General features: G+C 44.1%; 1 non-coding gene across 1 annotated transcript; it reads left to right on the top strand.

Annotated features, from left to right (window-relative positions):
- Positions 1–10,489: 10,489 nt before the first annotated feature.
- Positions 10,490–10,616, top strand: LOC116563040. The gene has a single exon (XR_004274182.1).
- Positions 10,617–18,696: the final 8,080 nt, after the last annotated feature.

Genomic DNA, 18,696 nt, shown 5'->3' with positions numbered 1-18,696 from the left:
CCATGCACACATGTGTGTGTTTCTCTCTCCCAGGGACAACCTCTACTCTAGCATGAGGCATCTCTATCTCCCTGTGCCCGGCTCCATTCTCCTCACCCCTGAAGGCAGTCCTCCTTCCCCGACTTCCTCCTCTTCTGCATTCTAACTGTGGTGTAAACACCTCTTAAAACAACCAGTCCAGCCCACCAAGACCTCTTGACCAAAAGGCTTCAGCTCCCCACCCTCACTGTTTAAGTCTCTTAGCCAAATTCCTGAGCGAGAAATCCAATAGGCCACACCAGTCACGGGTCCCAGCCAACAGACGGAGGCACCCTGAAGTCACATGTCCACTCCAGCCATCAGCTGAGGACTTGAACAACATAATGAAACACAACCAAGAGAACCGGGGAATAAGCCTATTCTTCTTCGAAAAGCTTCAAGTGAAACAGGCAGTGATGAAAATTTCTACTTCTGCTCATTGGCTGGAATGCAAACTAACATTTCTCTCGCACCAAAGTTGTGTTCCTCCCTCATGACTTCCCCTTCTTAGTGTAATTGTTCAGAACAAACCTCTTCCTGGGTTCAAATCCCAGTTCTACCACTTGCTGCCCACAAAACCTCAAACAAGTTATTTAACTTCTCTATGCCTCAGTTTCCTCATCTGAGAGGTAATATTAGTACCCGCCTCATAGGGTTGTTAGGAGGATTAAATGAGTTAGTATTTGTAAAGTACTTAGAATAACACCTAGCACATAATAAGCATAACAGAAGTCATTGCTAAATCAATGTACACAACAAGTGCATTTTTCCAGCTCTCAGCAGCAAGGCAGAGATGAACGGGAGCAGCCCTATGGAGTGGAAGCTGACCAGCGCTCCAGAGATTATTGACACATTGAGCTGTCTGGGATGGAGCCCTGGGAGACAGACAGACAGCAATGTCACCAGTGTGGCCTGGACAAGAAAGATGGTGCTGTTCCCTTTCCAGGAACTCAGCTCCATGGCAACTCAAGCCCGCTGGGGCAGCATGGATGTCAAAGCTCCTGAGAATCCCTGAGAATAATAGTGACCTATGTTTCCAGCATTCTGCTGTAGATATGGCAGGTGCTTTTTGTGGGTTGGACTGTATACCGCCCAAAATTTCCTAGGTTTGCTATTTTGTGGACCAGCAGCAGCAGTACAAGCTGGAGCTGATGTTGAAGATGTAACCCCCTCATAATGCGACTATATTTGGAGACAGGATGTTTTCAGGGGTAATCAAGTTAAAATGAGAGTGGGCTTTAACCCAATATGACTGGTGCCATTTTTTTAAAAGGGAAATTTAGATACAGAGACACATAAAAGGAAGGTGGGCCAGGTGCAGTGGTTCACTCACTCCTGTAATTCCAGCTCTTTGGGAGGCCAATCCAGGTGAATCACAAGGTCAGGAGTTCGAGACCAACCTGACCAACATGGTGAAACCCTATCTCTAGTAAAAACACAAAAATTAGCTAGGCATGGTGGCACGCACCTGTAATCCCAGCTACTCAGGAGGCTGAGGCAGAAGAATCACTTGAACCCACGAGGCAAAGTTTGCAGTAAGCCAAGATCGCACCACTGCACTACAGCCTGAGCAAGAGCAAGACTCTGTCTCAAATTAAAAAAAAAATTTTTTTTTAAAGGAAAATGGTGTAAACACTGGGAAAAGATGGCCATCTACAAGCCGAGGAGAGAGGCTTGGATATATCTTCCCAGCATGGTTCTCAGAAGGAACCAGCCCTGCCAATGCCTTGATCTCAGACTTCTAGAATCTGGTACTGAGAAAACAAATTTCTGTTGTTCAAGCCACCAGGTTTGTGGTACCTTGTTATGCCGCCCAGTGAATGAATGCAGTGCCTTAGTCTGCACCAGACACCATGCTGTTCACTTCACAGGCCTTAGCTCAACTAGCCTGCCTCCCATCCTGGGAGGTAGAGGATGTGCTGTCCCACTTCACAGAAAATTGAAGCACAGAGCCCGTAAGTACTGTCCACAATCACGCAGTTGGGAAAATGCTGTTCTGAACCCTGGGCCATCATAGGACTGAATGATGCCTGGCACGCGGGAAGCACTCATGTGGGGTGGGAAGCACTCACCCTGCACACGGGAATCCCTTACCTGACATACTGGAAACACCTCACACGCGGGAAGCCCTTACCTGGTTGTGCTGTGCCACTCCTCTGTGCTTCCTCCCTGTTGAGATCAAAGGCCTAGCTAACAACCAGTCCATCAAAGCTTTGAGAAGGAGTCAAACTGCCCTGCTCTCGAGACTATCAGGTAAGAAGCCAGGCCCCAGGGAGAAGCCGGGCTTGCCTAAACTTTCACTGTCTCGGGCTCCAAGAAGCAGAAGGACCTGGAATTGTTGTAGAAGTTATTAAGAAATTATTTTAGGCAGTTAGAAAAAAAAAGGGCCGGGGTGTCCACGGGAAGTTTTTGTTTTTTGTTTTTTTTGTTTTGTTTTGTTTTGTTTTTGAGACGGAGTTTCGCTCTTGTTACCCAGGCTGGAGTGCAATGGCGCGATCTCGGCTCACCGCAACCTCCGCCTCCTGGGTTCAGGCAATTCTCCTGCCTCAGCCTCCTGAGTAGCTGGGATTACAGGCACGCGCCACCATGCCCAGCTAATTTTTGTATTTTTAGTAGAGACGGGGTTCACCATGTTGACCAGGATGGTCTCGATCTCTTGACCTCGTGATCCACCCGCCTCGGCGTCCCACAGTGCTGGGATTACAGGCGTGAGCCACCGCGCCCGGCCAAGTTTTTGTTTTTTAAAGCATCTCTGGAGAAGTTTCTGGGAAAGCCCCCGGCTCTCAGGGCCAAGCCGGCCATCTTTGATATGCAAATACAGGCCATTAGAAACTGGGTACACCAAACATGGCGACTCCCGTGGCCGTCTTGCCCTTTCCACACAAGTTCCTGGCAACATGGCTGCCTCCACATAGCCCGACTTGGCAGCGCATCATGGGGCCCTATATTTGCATATGAAAAGCTAGCGTGGGAGGGGCAGCTTTTTCAAGGGCTACGTGAATGACAAGCCTAGTCAAACCAATCCCCTGAGCCCTATGCAAATCAGACACCGCCTCTTCCAGCGGCTATCCCCGGCAGGTGGGGACTTCCTCTTTAGGCTTTGGAGTCCTCCTCCCTTTGTCTCTGTAGAGGGGAGCCTCTTCCTTCCCACTTCTCTTTTCTTTCTTGCCTCTTGAATTCTCTGCTCCTTAAAACCACTCCACGTGTGTCCCTGTCGTTTTATCTAACCCTACATGAGGACCAAGAACCCTGGTATTCTTCACAGCGTCAGAGTCTCTTTGAGTACTTCCTATTTCCTGGCTCTTGCGGTGTCCTCCAGCGCCCCTTTTTTGTTGAATAGCCTCTCTTTCCCCAACATGGAGGAAGAGCCTCTCCTTCCTGAGAGAACCTGAGACCTGCTCTTCATTATCTCTTTGAACTGGCAGCCACGTTTGAGGCTTTTCTTCCTAGTGGAAAACTGCCTTGCATCAAACTAAAATAAACTCACTCACAGCCCCCACTGGGCTTTCACATCTGAGCCACAGACTGGACAATGTTATTACTTTGCATGAGAACTGAGATCCACCAACAAAAGAGGCCCAGCAGAGGAACATCCAAGAAGAAAGAGAGACGGCTGCAAGCACACAAGAGGCACTGCTTTCTCTCCTAAATTACCTCTTTTTAACGTACAAATGGTGAGATTTTTCTTATTACTGGCGGGAAAATGTTTATTTGCAAAAAATTGGGAATTTTTTTCACAATAAAAGCAAGAAGAAGAAATTGGAACCATCCACAATCCCAACTCTCAAAGATAACCACTGTTTACATAGAAAACGAATTCTATGTATGAGTACACACAGACATGTAAAACGGGTCCTGTTTTGTTTCCTGTTTTTTTCTGCTAAGTATGTTGTAAAAATGTTTCTGTGCTGAATCAGACTGCTATTTGTGCTCATTTGCTCTTTAGTAACAGCATCATCAACATGTTTTATGATTGTCCACAACTCTTTCAAAAACACCACTTCCCAGCCTCCTTTCCATCTAGATGTGGCCATGCGACCAAGTTCTAGCCAGTGGAAGGGATGGGAGTACTGCACTGAAGGAAAGGGACATGCCCTCCATTGCCCACTCTTGCTATTCCCAGCTAAAGGGGGCGAAGACAAAGTGTGGTCTGTCTTGGATCATGCTCTACAAGCTATTAGGATAGAAAATGGCTGATAACAAGATAGACAGACTGAAAACAAAAGACTGATAAAGAGACAGAAGGCTGATATGATAAGATAGAAGGCAGAGGAAGAAAATAAAGAGATTGGGGCCCCGAGTGACCTCATGGAGCTACTGCAAGCCCTGGACTCACCGTCTCCAAGCTGAATGAAGAAGAAACTCCCATTTTCTTTGCTTCATTATAAATTGGATCTTCTTAATATTAGCTGAATGTATATCCTAATACATGTCTCCAGGTCTCCCTCTACAATACAGTTTAAATGACTGCATGTTTTTCATCATATAAATGTTAAATATCAAAATTTAATTCAACTAAGTATAAATTGTTGACCATTTTTGTTACTTTTAAACTTTTCTTCATAATAAATACCACTGCAATGAATATCCTCATACATAAACCTTGGGTACATTACTGAGATTTTCTTAAGATATATTTATGGAAGTAGAATTGCTAGGTCAAACATTATGAACTTAAAAAGTACTTTTTTTCTTCCAAGAGTATTATGTTTATTGTAGGAGCGTAGCTTGTTGCTTGAACTTCCACCTGAATATCCTCCTATACAAATTTTTATTTGCATAGACTTGCAATATTTGCCCCATATTTATATTTATTTTTATTTTTATTGAGCCCTCTCTCCTGTACATATGGGAAGAAGTATAATTAGCCATGCTTCCTAGGTTCATGTGTGTATAGCCTTAGGAATATTACTTAACCTCTCTCCATTCAGCTTTCTTGTTTTTAAAATAGGGGTTCTAAAACTACCCACCTCATGAAGCTATGAGAAATACATGAGTTAATGTGGGTAAAGCATTTAGCGCCCACCACATAGAAAGTGCTCACTAAACACTAGCTGTTATTATTTTTGTTTTCTAGAATTATTTATGACAGTTGATTTTCATTTAGCAACATATTTAGACGTATTCCAGGTTCAAACTATTTCAAATCTTATTGCTCACCATTGAAATACTGAATTTCCAATTCTTAAAGTGTTTGTCTCAAACCTTGATATGTTGAAATGCATTTTCCTGTGCATTTTTTCAGGAAAAAAAATATACAAGTGGTATAGTCCCTGCCTCTGTATATCTGAGACTGTTTTAAAATTGTCTTCCAATACCAATGACCTCCCGTTTGGGCATAGAATTTTTGGATAACTTTTCCTTCAAAGCTTTGAGGTCCTGTTTTCTTCTGCATTCAATGTTGCAGAGAAATTTGCTGTTAACACAGTTGGATCTTTCTTCATTTGTTTATTTTTTAAATATTTACTTTCATGTATACTTGTAGGAGGATTATTTCTTTATCCTTGAAATGTAACATTTTCCCGGGTGGTGACGAGGGGATGGTTTCTTTATGTTAAATTCATGGGAAGACTTTCCATCTGCAGGTTCAAGTCTTCCCTTAGCTCAGTTAAGCTTTCTGCAACTGCACCGTTAGATGCTGCTTCCGCTGCAGCTGCCACCACTGCTAGTATTGCTACTGGAACAATGTTCTAGGTTTTGAGTCTGTGTTGCATCCACTTCATATCCTTCATCTTCCCTCTCATCACTTTCAGATTCTTATGTTCTGGGAGAAATTCCCAGGTATCGAGTCTCATTGATTTCTTCTCTTAAACAGTTCTTAAATCTGTCTACCTCTCTCCATCCCCGCTACTGCCACCCCAAGAGATCTGCTTCTATTTTCATACCTCTACAATTCATTCTCTGCACAGCAAGGGAGGAAAAGCATCTCTTTTAAAATGTAAATGGTGTCATTCTTCTCTCATATTTTATCATTCATCAGTGGGGTTTTTTTGTTGTTGCATTTAGAATAAAATCCAGTCATCTAAAGGCCTCCAAAAAACTACATGGTTCAGCCCTGTGGGTCCTAAGCAATGTTTACCAGCCTTTCCCAATCAGGCCTGTTAGAGTTGGCAGCATTGTAGGTTGGTTGCAGAGCTTGGAGTGGTAGGAAAAGTCTAAGAAGGTGGAGCTTCTCTTAGGGAATATACTCCACCCACAGCTATCAGGACAAGGATAAAAAGAGATGAAGATGCAGGAAATGAGGCTCACCATGGAGGAGTAAGTTGTCACTGTTTTTAAGGACCAGCTGTTCCAGGTCCTAAACACATCTCTGGATCAGACTAAGAAGGTAATAAAGACTGTATTTATTGAACACCTACTAGGAACAAACATTGCCCTACATTAGCCCATTTAATCTTCACAGCTTTATTAATTATCCCCATTTTTAATAAAGGGATGCTCTGAGAAGGTGAATGACTTGGCCGAGATCCCATGGCTAACAAGGAGTGGAGACAAAGATAAAATGCAGGTCTGCATGATTTCAAAATTTCTCATCTTTCCCCTATAACTTGTGTCCTCCCTAAAATGTGAGCTACAGTGTGGCAGCTGATGACAGAACCATGTAGAAGTGGAAGGCTTGAATAGGTCCTTAAGAGGGAAACCAGCTTCTTGTACTGTTTCAGAGACCTTCAGCCTAGTCAGAGTAGGCTAGGTTTGGCAGGAATAATAGATTCCAAAATGTAGCAATCCAATTCCTGGCTGGAGGACAGTCTGTTCCGTGTTCCCTGCTATGGATCCACCACCCTTTTCATCAGAGGTAGCCTCCTAGCAGAAGGAGGCCGGTCATCACCTGCTCTTCCAATGCAAGATGATCTACTGAATGACTTCAAGATCTTTAGAGACGGTACAACTAAAAGTTGCAAGGAACCTGGGTCCCAGCATGGAAGGTCATCCATCAAATGCCCAAGCAAGAAACAAAACTTTTACTCTTGAAAAGCCATTGAGATTTCGGAGTTGTTTGTTACAGCAACCAGCATATGTTACACCAACTAATACAAATAATATCACAGGTTTAAAAAAGAAGGCTCTAAAAGGCAAGGTGCATATTCATGTCTTTCTTATGTCAAGTTCAGGACTCGTTCCCCAGGAACACCCTGCCCTGGTGACCTGCAGCTAGTCCTGGTTCAGGCTTCAGCTCTCTAGGGAACTCAGGGAAAGTCTCTTCCCTTCTTTGGGCTTCAGTTTTTCCATTTGCAGGATAAGAGCTTTGCCTGAGATGGTGGCAAGAGGCACTCTGAAGGCATCTTGCTACTGCCCATGGCCCAAATGGATCATTCCATAGTGACATGTGCAGTCACCACACCTGTTGGGTCATTGAGTCATTCATTGTAAGAAGAGGGTCAAAACTTTTTTCCCCCAAAAGAATCATTCCAGCTTATTATAGCATCATCTACATTTAGAATGCCTTTACAGTAACCATGGAAACCATAGCATGTGTGAGGCACAAACTTTATTCTAAATCTGCTGATGAGGATGAAGGAACAGCTCCCTGTGTGGACCTCAGAGGGCCCAGCATGGTTCCACTCCCTCCTCTGTTGGGGCTCAACTTGGTTGCTGGCCATAAGGAGCTAAGGCCAGGAAGAAAAAGACTTTCAGTATCTAGACTGAATTTTGCAAGATGAGCTGAGGAGGCCATCAGTAAAGATATAGCCAATCTCCAGTGATCCGGCGGAATAAATACACCAATTATATTTTTTTCTGCCTGGCCCCCATTGGCTCAGTATGACCTGAGGCAGAGAACAGAATGGCTGATGCATCCATGGTGATCACCTCCAGGACACAAAGAAGGGAAGAGGAGAGGAGAGCATAGATCTGGAGGGGCAAACAGAAGGTGCCCAGCACACCTTCGAAGCATTTGTCCCACCTTGTAACTTAGGGGGGGTCTCTAAGTCCATGTGATTATTTAAAGCCTATGTTTTCCATTTGACCCTGAACTCTGTTATCAGGGACTGGGTCACCGCTTATTCCTAACAGCTAACATAACACCTGCACATAGAAGGGATCTCTAAACATTTACTGAGTAATGAATGAAAAAATAAGTGGTTTCATGACTGAGCAAACTCCTCAGTATGAAGAGTACTACACACACACACACACACACACACACACACACACGGGGAAAGCCCCAGGATCACTCAGGACTCTTCCTTCTCAAGCCCAGAAAGCTGAGGAATGGCTGCCATTGAGCATCAAACATCACCTTCCGTCCCTTTGTCACCCAGCCTGGGACTCAGCCGTGCTTCAGGCAAGGGCCGAGATGGTTCATGCTCCCTAGCATACTACACTTCCCCCGCTGACTCAGAGCTGGTCCCCACTACCGATACCCCCAGACTCAGTATAGCACCCAAGGGACCTCCAGCACTGCTGCCCACCAACTCCTTTAACAGGTCCTGCCCACCTGCCATGTCTGACCCCTGCATGTGAATACCAGGCTGACTGACCTGAGGTCACGTTGCCCCCTCTGATAGTGTGGTTGAGACCATGAACTGCCCACTGCCCAATCCTGTGCCAAATTACACCACACTCCACCAGGCCACGCCTAGCCCAGTCTCACTCTCTTTTCCATGTGGCTACAGCTAAAAGTCCCAGAATTCTAAATGTCAATTTCAGCATAGCATCCCATCAGTCAAGTAAGTAGGGAAAGTGGGGAGGGGAAACAAGATCTGTAGGCTTTGCTCTTGGGCAAGTTCAAACCAATAAGGCCTGGTTTTGCCTTCCTGACTCCTCCTACATGGAAAAGGATACCAAGTCTGCTATGTATAGTGGAAAAGTTGTTCACTTCACAAAGGGGCCCAACTAAATTGAACAGCGAGGGTTCAAATCCATCCTGTGTTCTACTTGCCAAGGTGTGTATCCTGGCATGGGCTGGGTCTTCTCTACAGAAAGAATGTCTTTTTTCCATTTGCACTAAGGTGCCATATAATCTAAGGAGCCACCTTGAAACAAATCCTACTGGAAATCTGGGGCAAAAAGTTCATGCTCAACAGGACTGGGGCCTGGAATATTCTCTTTATATCTCTGATTTTCAAGAAGTCTGATGGCTTCAAGGCCAGTCCTTCCTGTAGAAATTCATTACACAAGAAAAGACCTTCTAGAGTAACAAAAGATATCATTGCAATTACATTTATCAAAGAAAGCATGGCAATCAATGTCTTATGCACAGACCATGTTTCAAATGCCCTTAATCAATGGCTGTGCTAATTACACGTTTATTGCAATTAATTTCATTTCAATTATACCTTAATTACTAACCTTGAGTGAGATTGGGCAGCTCAGAGAGTTTGTGTCACCACAGAGCTAGGACCCAGAGATAAGTTGCTGTCCTTCGACTGAAAGATACCGCTCCATTAAAACTTGGTTTATTGGCTCAAGGCCTTTTTGCAGGGGGAGGAGGTTTGGTTTCTCCAGGGAGGCAATTCATAATGTGAGTCTGAAATTGAACACAGGAAGGCAGGCAGCTGTGCTTATGAATTAACTAGAGCTGATGTTTAATTTGCTTCTTATTGATGCCATTTCCTCACTGGTTCATTAGCTGTAGTTGGAGAATAAATGCCTTCAGAGTTCATTCTTTGTGATGTCCTCAGCCTCTGGGTCAGCTTCATTCGTTCCTTATCTTCTCCCAAAGGAAGGCTCTCTTTTAGCCTCTCCTCATGTCTAAAGGCTCAGCTCTGAATTTCTGGGGCAGGGCCTGGGCTTTAATCTCTGCACAGGGCAGGGGCCCCTTGGTATCTACAGTGTCTGCCCACTGAGACTCCCAAGGATAATGCCATTGCAACAATCCAGATAGAGGTGCTGGAAAATAACTTGCCCTGTGGCAAAGCAGAAACAGCTTGTATGATAATAGAACTTGGGCTTTGTAATCCCTCAGACCAGGATTCAAGTCCAAGTTCTGATACTTCTCAGCTCTGCGGTCCTGGGAAGACAGGTTAATTTCCCTGAGTCAGTCAAGTGTAATACAACCATGCCGAACACTTGGTAGGAACTCAAATAGTTCAACTGCCTTATCTAATAAACCCTTCTTTAGGGTTTACAGCAACCCCACCTTGGGGAGATTTCTTTTATTCGTAGGAGGGAAGACCTTTCTACAAAACATTTCTTTAACTACCTCATGAGGAAGGAAATGTAGAGATTTGCTGGTCCAGGCCTTCATCTTAAGTCAGGGAAGGAAGTGAAAGCTCGAGGTCACGTTGGGAGTTGGTACCAGAACTGGACTACAGCCAAGTCTTCTGGTTCTCAATTCTAGAGCTTTCCCAGCACATCACAAGCTAGCCTCTTTGAACAGTGATTTGTCAGTATCTGGTAAAGACTGAAAATATATAAACATCCCACGTGTGTGCTCACAGAGAGAAGAATAAAAATATTTACTGCAGCATCATCTGTCATCAAAAATAAGTACCAACTTAAATAGCCCTCAATAGAGAAACACAGAGACCTGGAGACTAAGAAAACAGAGTCCTCGAAGTCAAGCTGGCTCTGCTTTTAGCCTCCTTAATGAAAAGTTAGATAGAACAGGTCTTGTTTGCAAAATAAATGCAAGACCTGCCTATCTATCAACAGCAAAAGAGAGAGAGAAAGAGAGAGAGAGAGAGTAATGCAGAGGCAAACTGTGATGTGTTCATAGGCTGGAATAGTATACAGCCATTAAAATGGATACACCTGATCTATATTATCAGCATAGATTCCTTTCTAAAGCATAATGTTTGAATTTTAAAAAGCAAGTTGCAGAATATTTATAGCATGATATCACTTATGTTCATTTTTTTTAAATTCACAAATTCGAAGAGAGAGATTATAAATATATCCATATGTAATTTAGACATTAACACATAGGAAGAATATATCGACCTGAGGGGAGTGGCCAGCTGGAAGAACGGGAGAATGGGATCAGGACAAGCACAAAGGGAACTTCAGCAGTAAGGGTATCATTTGACTGATCTTTTGAGAAAGATTTGATGCAAATAGGATTAAATGTGCTCATCTGTTCGTACTGGATAGCAAGTCCTTGGTCTTTTGCTTTCCAAACTCCTCTTTCTGTTTGAAATTTTTATCACCACATGAAAAACAAAATGGTTAAGCTTTGATGTAGATTCTCTGTCTAAAAAAAAATCCCAATGATTGTCACTTACGGAGAACAGAGACACGGAAATTGGAGATGGTTCCAAGATAACACTCAACACCACGAGAGATAGGCTGATTACACGCCCCGGTTTGCCAGGCCTAAAACAGAGTTTGTTGGACGTAGTAGGTACTCAACAAATATGTACTGAACGAATCAATTAAAGAATTGAAATATAATGGCTACCAAAAAATTCATTTTCTCTGCTTTCCTTATGAAAGTTTCACAGGAAAATCCATTAAAGGGGGCAGAGTGAGTCATGGAAATGAATGAGAAGCCCTTTGTCTAGTCCTTGACTCTTGGAGAAAGACAGTGGCTGGGACAAGAGTGACGGTAGCAGATGTGGAGAGAAAGATGTGGACAGGTTTCACGGACAATTAGGTAGGATTTGCTGATGGAATGGACATGGGGATTAAGAAGGAAGATCACAGCTAAGATTCTGGCTTCACTACTCCCTTGGAGAAGACAAAGGAACAGGGAGAGATTCTGAATTTCATCTTGAACACGCTGTATTTAAGTTATAACCCAACTTTCAAAGGGAACATACTCCCTTCAGTGCCCCAACCAACACCAAGCACATCTCTCCCTGGGCTCTCTGTGGTGGGCTCAGCCCTATACCAGGGCTGTGTGTTTCTGCCTCATGTCCCAAAGGGCTCCTCGTTTCTATTCCTTGGGTTATCAAGAAGTTTCCTGTGACTCAGATGTTAATTGGCCATAGTCAAGTAGACTTTGAAGCAGCAGGTCTGCCACAGCCAAGCAAGGCAGAACTTTCCCTCTTACCTTCGCATTGTCAAACTTCTGATAAGAAGCTGTATTAGTCCATGGTGGCTGTATTAGTCCATTTTTGCACTACTATAAAGAAATGCCTGAGGCCAAGTGTGATGGCTCACGCCTGTAATCCCAACACTTTGGGATGCCAACGCGGGTGATCACCCCTGAGGTCAGGAGTTAGCAACCAGCCTGGCCAACATGGTAAAACCCTATCTCTATTAAAAACACAAAAAATTAGCCAGGCATGGTAGCAGACACCTGTAATCTCAGCTACTTAGGAGGCTGAGGCAGGAGAATTGCTTGAATCTGGGAGGTGGAGATTGCAGTGAGCCAAGATCGTGCCATTGCACTCCAGCCTAGGCAACAAGAGTGAAACTCAAAAAAAAAAAGAAGAAGAAAGAAAGAAAGAGAAAGAGAGAGAGAGAGGGACGGAGGAAGGGAGGGAGGGAGGAAGGGAGGAAGGAAGGAGAGAAAGAAGAGAAAGAAAAAAGGAAGGAAGGAAGGAAGAAAAAGAGAGAGAGAAATGAATGAATGAATGAATGAATGCCTGAGCCTGGGCAACTTATAAAGCAAAGAGGTTTAATTGACTCATGGTTCCACAGGCTGTACAGGAAGCATGATGCTGGCACCTGCTGGGCTTCTGGGGAGGCCTCAGGAAACATACAATCATGGCAGAAGGTGAACAGAAAGCAGGCACTTCTTATGTGGCTGGAGCAGAAGTGAAAGAGAACAGGGAGGTGCCACACACTTTTAAATGACCAGCTCTCACAAGAACTATCATAAGAACAGCACCAAAGAAGAAATTTACTTCCACAATCCAATCACCTCCCACAACGCTCCACCTCCAACATTGGATTACAATTCAGCATGAGATTTGGGTGGGGACACAGATCCAAACCACATCAGTGTCACATCGCTGCAGTCCCAGCTACTCGGGAGGCCGAGGTAAGAAGATTGCTTGAGCCCAGGAGTTCGAGGCTGCTGTGAGCTGTGATCATGCCAATGTACTCCAGCCTGGGTGACAAAGCAAGACCCCATATTTTAAAAAAACAAACAAACAAAAACTTCTAACAAGAGTGTTTCTGAACCTCACCAGAAGGCTTTCATCCCTACTGGGTCTGATCCCCAAAGGGGATCCATTCCAAGAGCCTGTCACCTGTGAGTTACTTAGAAATACAAAAGGATTCCCGGCCCCTGCCCTCTCAGGGAACACTCCACTCTGACAGCACTGGCATGCAACCAACAGTCAACGTCTGCCTTCACATCCCTAAAGAGAACACAGAGGGAAACCCTTCTGTGAGTAGAAGGTTTTACAGTGCCAGTGAAAAATTATTCAAAAAGTAATTAACATAATCAAAATCTTTGTAGGTCATGCTGAAAATGCCTTTTCTTCAAACATTAGTCTTGTTCTTGGGTCTTATCCATTTTTTTCTGTCCTGAATAGTGTGGAAATGTTGGCTTTCTCCAGATGGACTCGCTGACTCTTGGTGGCTGCAAATGGATTTCCCAAAGGCTGTGCACAGTTGGTTTTCTTTCAGCTTTTCTTAACTTTCATTTATTTTTCTTCCATCCTCACCCTGGCATTAGGCCAGTGCTTTTGGGTTGAATAAATTTAAAATGCCATTTTTGATCATTGGAAAAGGCAAGTCCACCTTTGAGCCGCATCACATAATGTAAATTTTTCAGATGAAGGGATTATAGGTCATCAATATCTCCACTAACATTTATCCATAAATCCATCAGACACCAGCATATCAAGTCCTAGTTCAAGTTTTGTGCAACTCCAGGGTGCTTCCAATTATCTCAATGACTCTTTCAAACTTCTCAAAAATTTCTCAAAACAAATTGAATTTTCATTCAGTGTCCAATTAAAAATAAGTACATGTCATTCAAGACTTTGAAGCAGGGTTTATTAGCCTGCTTCTTAACCTGGGATGCACAGGTCTATGGACAGAATTCAGTAATCTATGAACTTGAGCAGGAAAAGAAGTTACCTCTTTTTTTCCACTAATGGTCTGAAATTTAGCATTTTCTTGCATTCTGAATGTAGACAATAAACCACAGTAGCAGTAGCAGAATCTGGGGCTTTCACCAATAAAATCCATGGATATTTTCATATCACTTAACAGTTGCTACATAAATCAGATATTTTTAAATATCTAACACTACTTTGAAATCACAGTAATTATTAAACCTTCTGCTAGTTTGCTATTTAAAGTGCTAATAAAAAGCACATTTATTACAATACCACAAATTCCTGAACATTTGGATAACTGTATTTCAATATTAATTGATTTCCTTTGGAATTCTATGTCTTTTTATACATTTAAAGACTTTATACAGAGCAGAAGTTCAGAGGCCTCACCAAACTGATGACTGCCTAGGGGCTTATGCAGAAGAGAAAGGATAGGAGCCCAAGGGAAGAAATTCCATCATCACAGACGGAGAATCTAACATACGCAATTCTGTTCTGAACTTATTAAGGGGAAGAGGCATCTGAGATGGAAGCAACAAGATTCCACCCCTTCCTAAAGCAACACTTCTCAGACTTTAATGTTATATAGTAAAGAACTTGGCCTTTCCCAATGAGAGGTCTGACCTTGTTCCAGGCTCCTGGTGGATAACCTCTAAACTCTTGAAATTTCCTAAGTGATTGTACTGTTATTTTTGGTGGCCCCTCTGACCACACCTGATAGTTTATGCTAACAAGGTGACTCATGGTGGTCTTCTCTAGGGAGTAGGTGCTGGGGATTGAGTTTACCCTGTGGGCCATCAACCAGTCATGCCTGTATAATGAACCCTCAATAAAAACTCTGGACACCAAAGCACAGGTGAGCTTCCCATGTTGGCACAGCATGCCATCCACATTGTCACACCTCTATGCTGAGAAACTAGCACATCCCGAGGGCAATGAAAGCTATGCATTTGCAGCCCTTGCAGACTCCATCCTATGCATCTCTTCCTTTGGCTGATTTTAATGTATCCTTTTCCTGCAATAAGCCATATCCATGATTATCACGGTTTTCTGTGAGGTCTGTGAGTCCTAGAGAATTATTGAAACCTAGAATGGTTTTAGGAAGCTTCCCAAACTTGCAGTTAGTGTCAGAAGTGAGGTTGGTCTTAGGAGGATTCTTCCCTCTAACTTCATAGTTGGACCCTACCTCCTTGCAGTTGGGGTCAGAAGCATTGGGCAGACTTGGCAGTTGGGAGCACTGTGCTCTCCAACCTTTCAGTTTGGCTGAAAGGGGTAAATGTCCATGAGAATCACCTGAGGATCCCATTCATTCTGATTAGTATGCCTGGGGTATGGCTTGAGATGGGGCATTTCTAACAAGTCACAGGTTGTTGCTGATGCCACTGTCTCTGGACCACAGCTTGAATAGGAAGGTCCTAAAGCACAACCGATGACATCTCGTCTGTTTCAGATCCTCAGTTCAGTGACCCCTAGAGACAGTGCACACTCCTGAGCATGGCATTCCAGGCCTTTCAGGATCTGGCCCCTGCATTCTCTTGCAGTGTCTTCACCCCTCTTTGCCCTAGCTGTGTCTCCAGGGGTCCGCCTGGAATGTAAGACCTCCATACTCACATGTCTTGTCCATCCAGCCTCCCTCTGGCCACAAGTCCATCTCTTTACGAGCCCATTCCTGCACCTGTCCCAAAGCCAGGCCCAGCCAAAAGCATCAGCAATGGCAGGCAGCTCCAGTCTGGCCCTGACCCCTGGGCCAAGCTCTGAGAGCTGAACTGATACCAAGGTGTGAGCCCCAGGCACATCTAGCAGGCGAAAGGCTAACTCTTCATTTTCTACCCCAGTCTCTATCAGCTTATGTGAGAAGGCTGATTCTGTGCCTGAACTCCAGTTCCTTATGGACAGGGCTGAACCCTAATCTCAAAAACCCAGTGGCCTAGGCTCAACTCCTGGCCTGACTTTCCTGACACCAGCCACCTGTCCAGACTGCTGCCAGACACCTGTTGCTGGGATACCTGCTGTTTTCCACGTCATCCTCAGCCTTTGTGTGGACTTTGGCTGAGAATTGTTACCACCTCTTGTGGATATTTCAGGTGATGGCTCAAGAATACTCACTCTTTGCCACCCTTCTCCTTGGGAACGACATACTTCTCACTGAGGTTGGGCGTGGTCACATGATTGGCTCTGGCCTCGTGGTGAATGGATTGTACCTGCACCTTGACTTCAGGCTTAGTCTCATGACTTTCTTTGTCCAATGGGACATTAGCAGACATAATACAAGAAGAGGCTTGAAATGTACTTGTAGAATTGGGCTCTGCCCTCTTGCATTCTGGTGATCTACAGTGAGAAAACCAAGCCCCAGATAACAACTGCCCCTCCAGCCTGGGATCCAAGATGAACCCACGTGAAGCAGATCTGAGCAGATCCACATTGAGAAGTGTAGCCCCGCCAGATCCATAGTTCAAAGCTCGACCAACATCTCCCAATATCCAGTAACCCTTAGCTATGTGACTGGAAATTTTTTGAGTGGTTTGCTATGCAGCAATAGCTGATTGATACACTTTGGACATTTGTGCTTATCCCATTTGACTGAACTTCCTGGGTCCCCATCTGCTCCAGGTAAGTTCACCCAGAATCTAACCCACATCAAGGGCAAAACTTGTGCCAGTTCCCAACCTTTCTTTCCACTTTCTCTCTTCCCATTTTGCTCCTTGTTGTCTGTGTAATCTTGGAGGAAAAAAATACTTAACTTCTGTGAACCTCACTTCTTTAGGGTTGTAGGTAATACTAAATATAGGTGTTTGTTACTTCTCTAGGGCAATTCTAGGCATATAGAAGATGTTTAATAAACTGTGGTAAGTCAGCCATTCCAGGCTGATTCCTAAGAAATAGGATGGCCATCACTCCATTGAGGTGCTAGAGAAAACTAAAACCCTAAGCTGGAGAACAATTTTACATTTTCAACCTCCCTTCCTTGGGCTTCCCTTGTTACTTTGTTCCCAGTATTCTTATTAGCACTTATTGTTCCCATTATGATGAGTCATTTCTGCCTTCTCTGCTGGATTAGAGGCCCCTTACAGACAGTAACGATGACTTACTCATCTCTGTATCCTCAGCCTCTGTCTAGCACAGGGCCTGGAATAGAGTGTGTGCTCAATAGATGTTTATTAAAAGAATGACTTAGTCATCCAATGAATAAGTCAATGAATCAATGAAGAAAAGCAAGAAAGAGAGGGAGGGAGAGACAGAAAAAAAGGGAGGGAAGGACGGACAAAGGGAGCGAAAGGAAGGAAGGGAGGGAGGGAGGGAGAGAGGAAGGGAGAAGGATATACAAGGATTTAGATGGATGGCTGGATGGATGGATACAGGAATGAGTGCGGACATCTGTACCTTTGGAAGGGTAGATACCAGGTAAGTGCATGATTTATGGACGGATGAATGCAGCCCCTCATCCGTGGGGATGCCAGTAGCTTCACACTGGCTTCTTTTTCTATCCCCTCCAGCTCTCAGTCATTCCTCTCCTGCCACAGTCAACTCCTGGGTTTATTTTAAGTATCCTTTTGAACAAATAACAAAACTGCAATTGGCATGTGAGGGCTTCTAGCATCCTAATTGTGAAGCATGCTCCTGAATGACTTAGGAGCTGAGGGAAGCTTGAAAAAGCCCAAGATGCTGAGAGAAAATGAGAATCATGACATTTTGAAAAGGAAACCAATTTTCTTTAACTAAAACTGTTGCCGCTGTAAACCATATTATAAATCCAATAAATTCACATAATGCTATGGTAAATCCCTCACAAAAGAGAGAAGGAAGGGGAAAAAGAGGAAAAAAGGATAAGAAAAATCTTACAAAGATTTCCAAAGTCATTCTCTTTAAAAACAATTGCTTTGATCCTTACGATAGCTACTAACTGCCTGAATTCAAATACAGTCTCCACCAATTCCAAGGAAATAACTTTGGCAAATCACTGAACCTCTCCCTGCCTTACCTCCTTCATCTATAAAATGAAGATGATAATACCTACTTCATTGCATTGTTGTGAGAATTACTGAGATCATATAAGTAAAGCTCTTGGGAGCCTGCCAGGCACATAGCAAGTCGTAGGGAAAATGCACCTGAGAGGAATAATTTAAGCACATCTTTAGAATGACCCTGTATGGCAGATGCACCTGAATGTGTGTTCCAAGCTAGGCAAGCTAGGGAATTCAGGAGTGGCCAACCCAGAGATTCATCCCTTGACTATGATAAACATCTGAGCCCCCAGTCTGTCCCATGGAACACAGGCTGTACAGGGACTGAGGCCCTGAGTTTTAAGATAAAGGAAGGTTGCCAGGTAGAGGCCACTAAGGGGTGGGAGGTAAGTGAAAATGCTAATATTGGCCAGGCATGGTGACTCATGCCTGTCATCCCAGCACTTTGGGAGGCCGAGGCGGATGGATCACGCAGTCAGGAAATCAAGACCATCCTGGCTAACACAGTGAAACCCTGTCTCTGCTGCACATACAAAAGTTAGCTGGGTGTGGTGGCACGTGCCTGTAGTCCCAGCTACTCAGGAGGCTGAGGCAGGAGAAGCACTTGAATCCGGGAGGTGGAGGTTGCAGTAAGCCAAGATCATGCCATTGCACTTCAGCCTGGGTGACAGAGCAAACTCCGTCAGAAAGAAAAGAAAAGAAAAAAGAGAAGAGAAGAGAAAAAAAGAAAAGAAAGAAAGAAAAGTAAGGGAGGAAGGGAGGAAGGGCGGAAGGGCAGAAGGAAGGAAGGAAGAAAGGAAAGGAAAGGAAAGGAA

Source organism: Sapajus apella, unplaced genomic scaffold (genome assembly GCF_009761245.1).
Source record: "Sapajus apella isolate SASKATOON/1434 unplaced genomic scaffold, GSC_monkey_1.0 scaffold33, whole genome shotgun sequence".
Lineage (NCBI taxonomy): Eukaryota > Metazoa > Chordata > Mammalia > Primates > Cebidae > Sapajus > Sapajus apella.
Note: the sequence above shows the minus strand (reverse complement) of the source record. Positions and strands in the feature narration are given on the sequence as shown.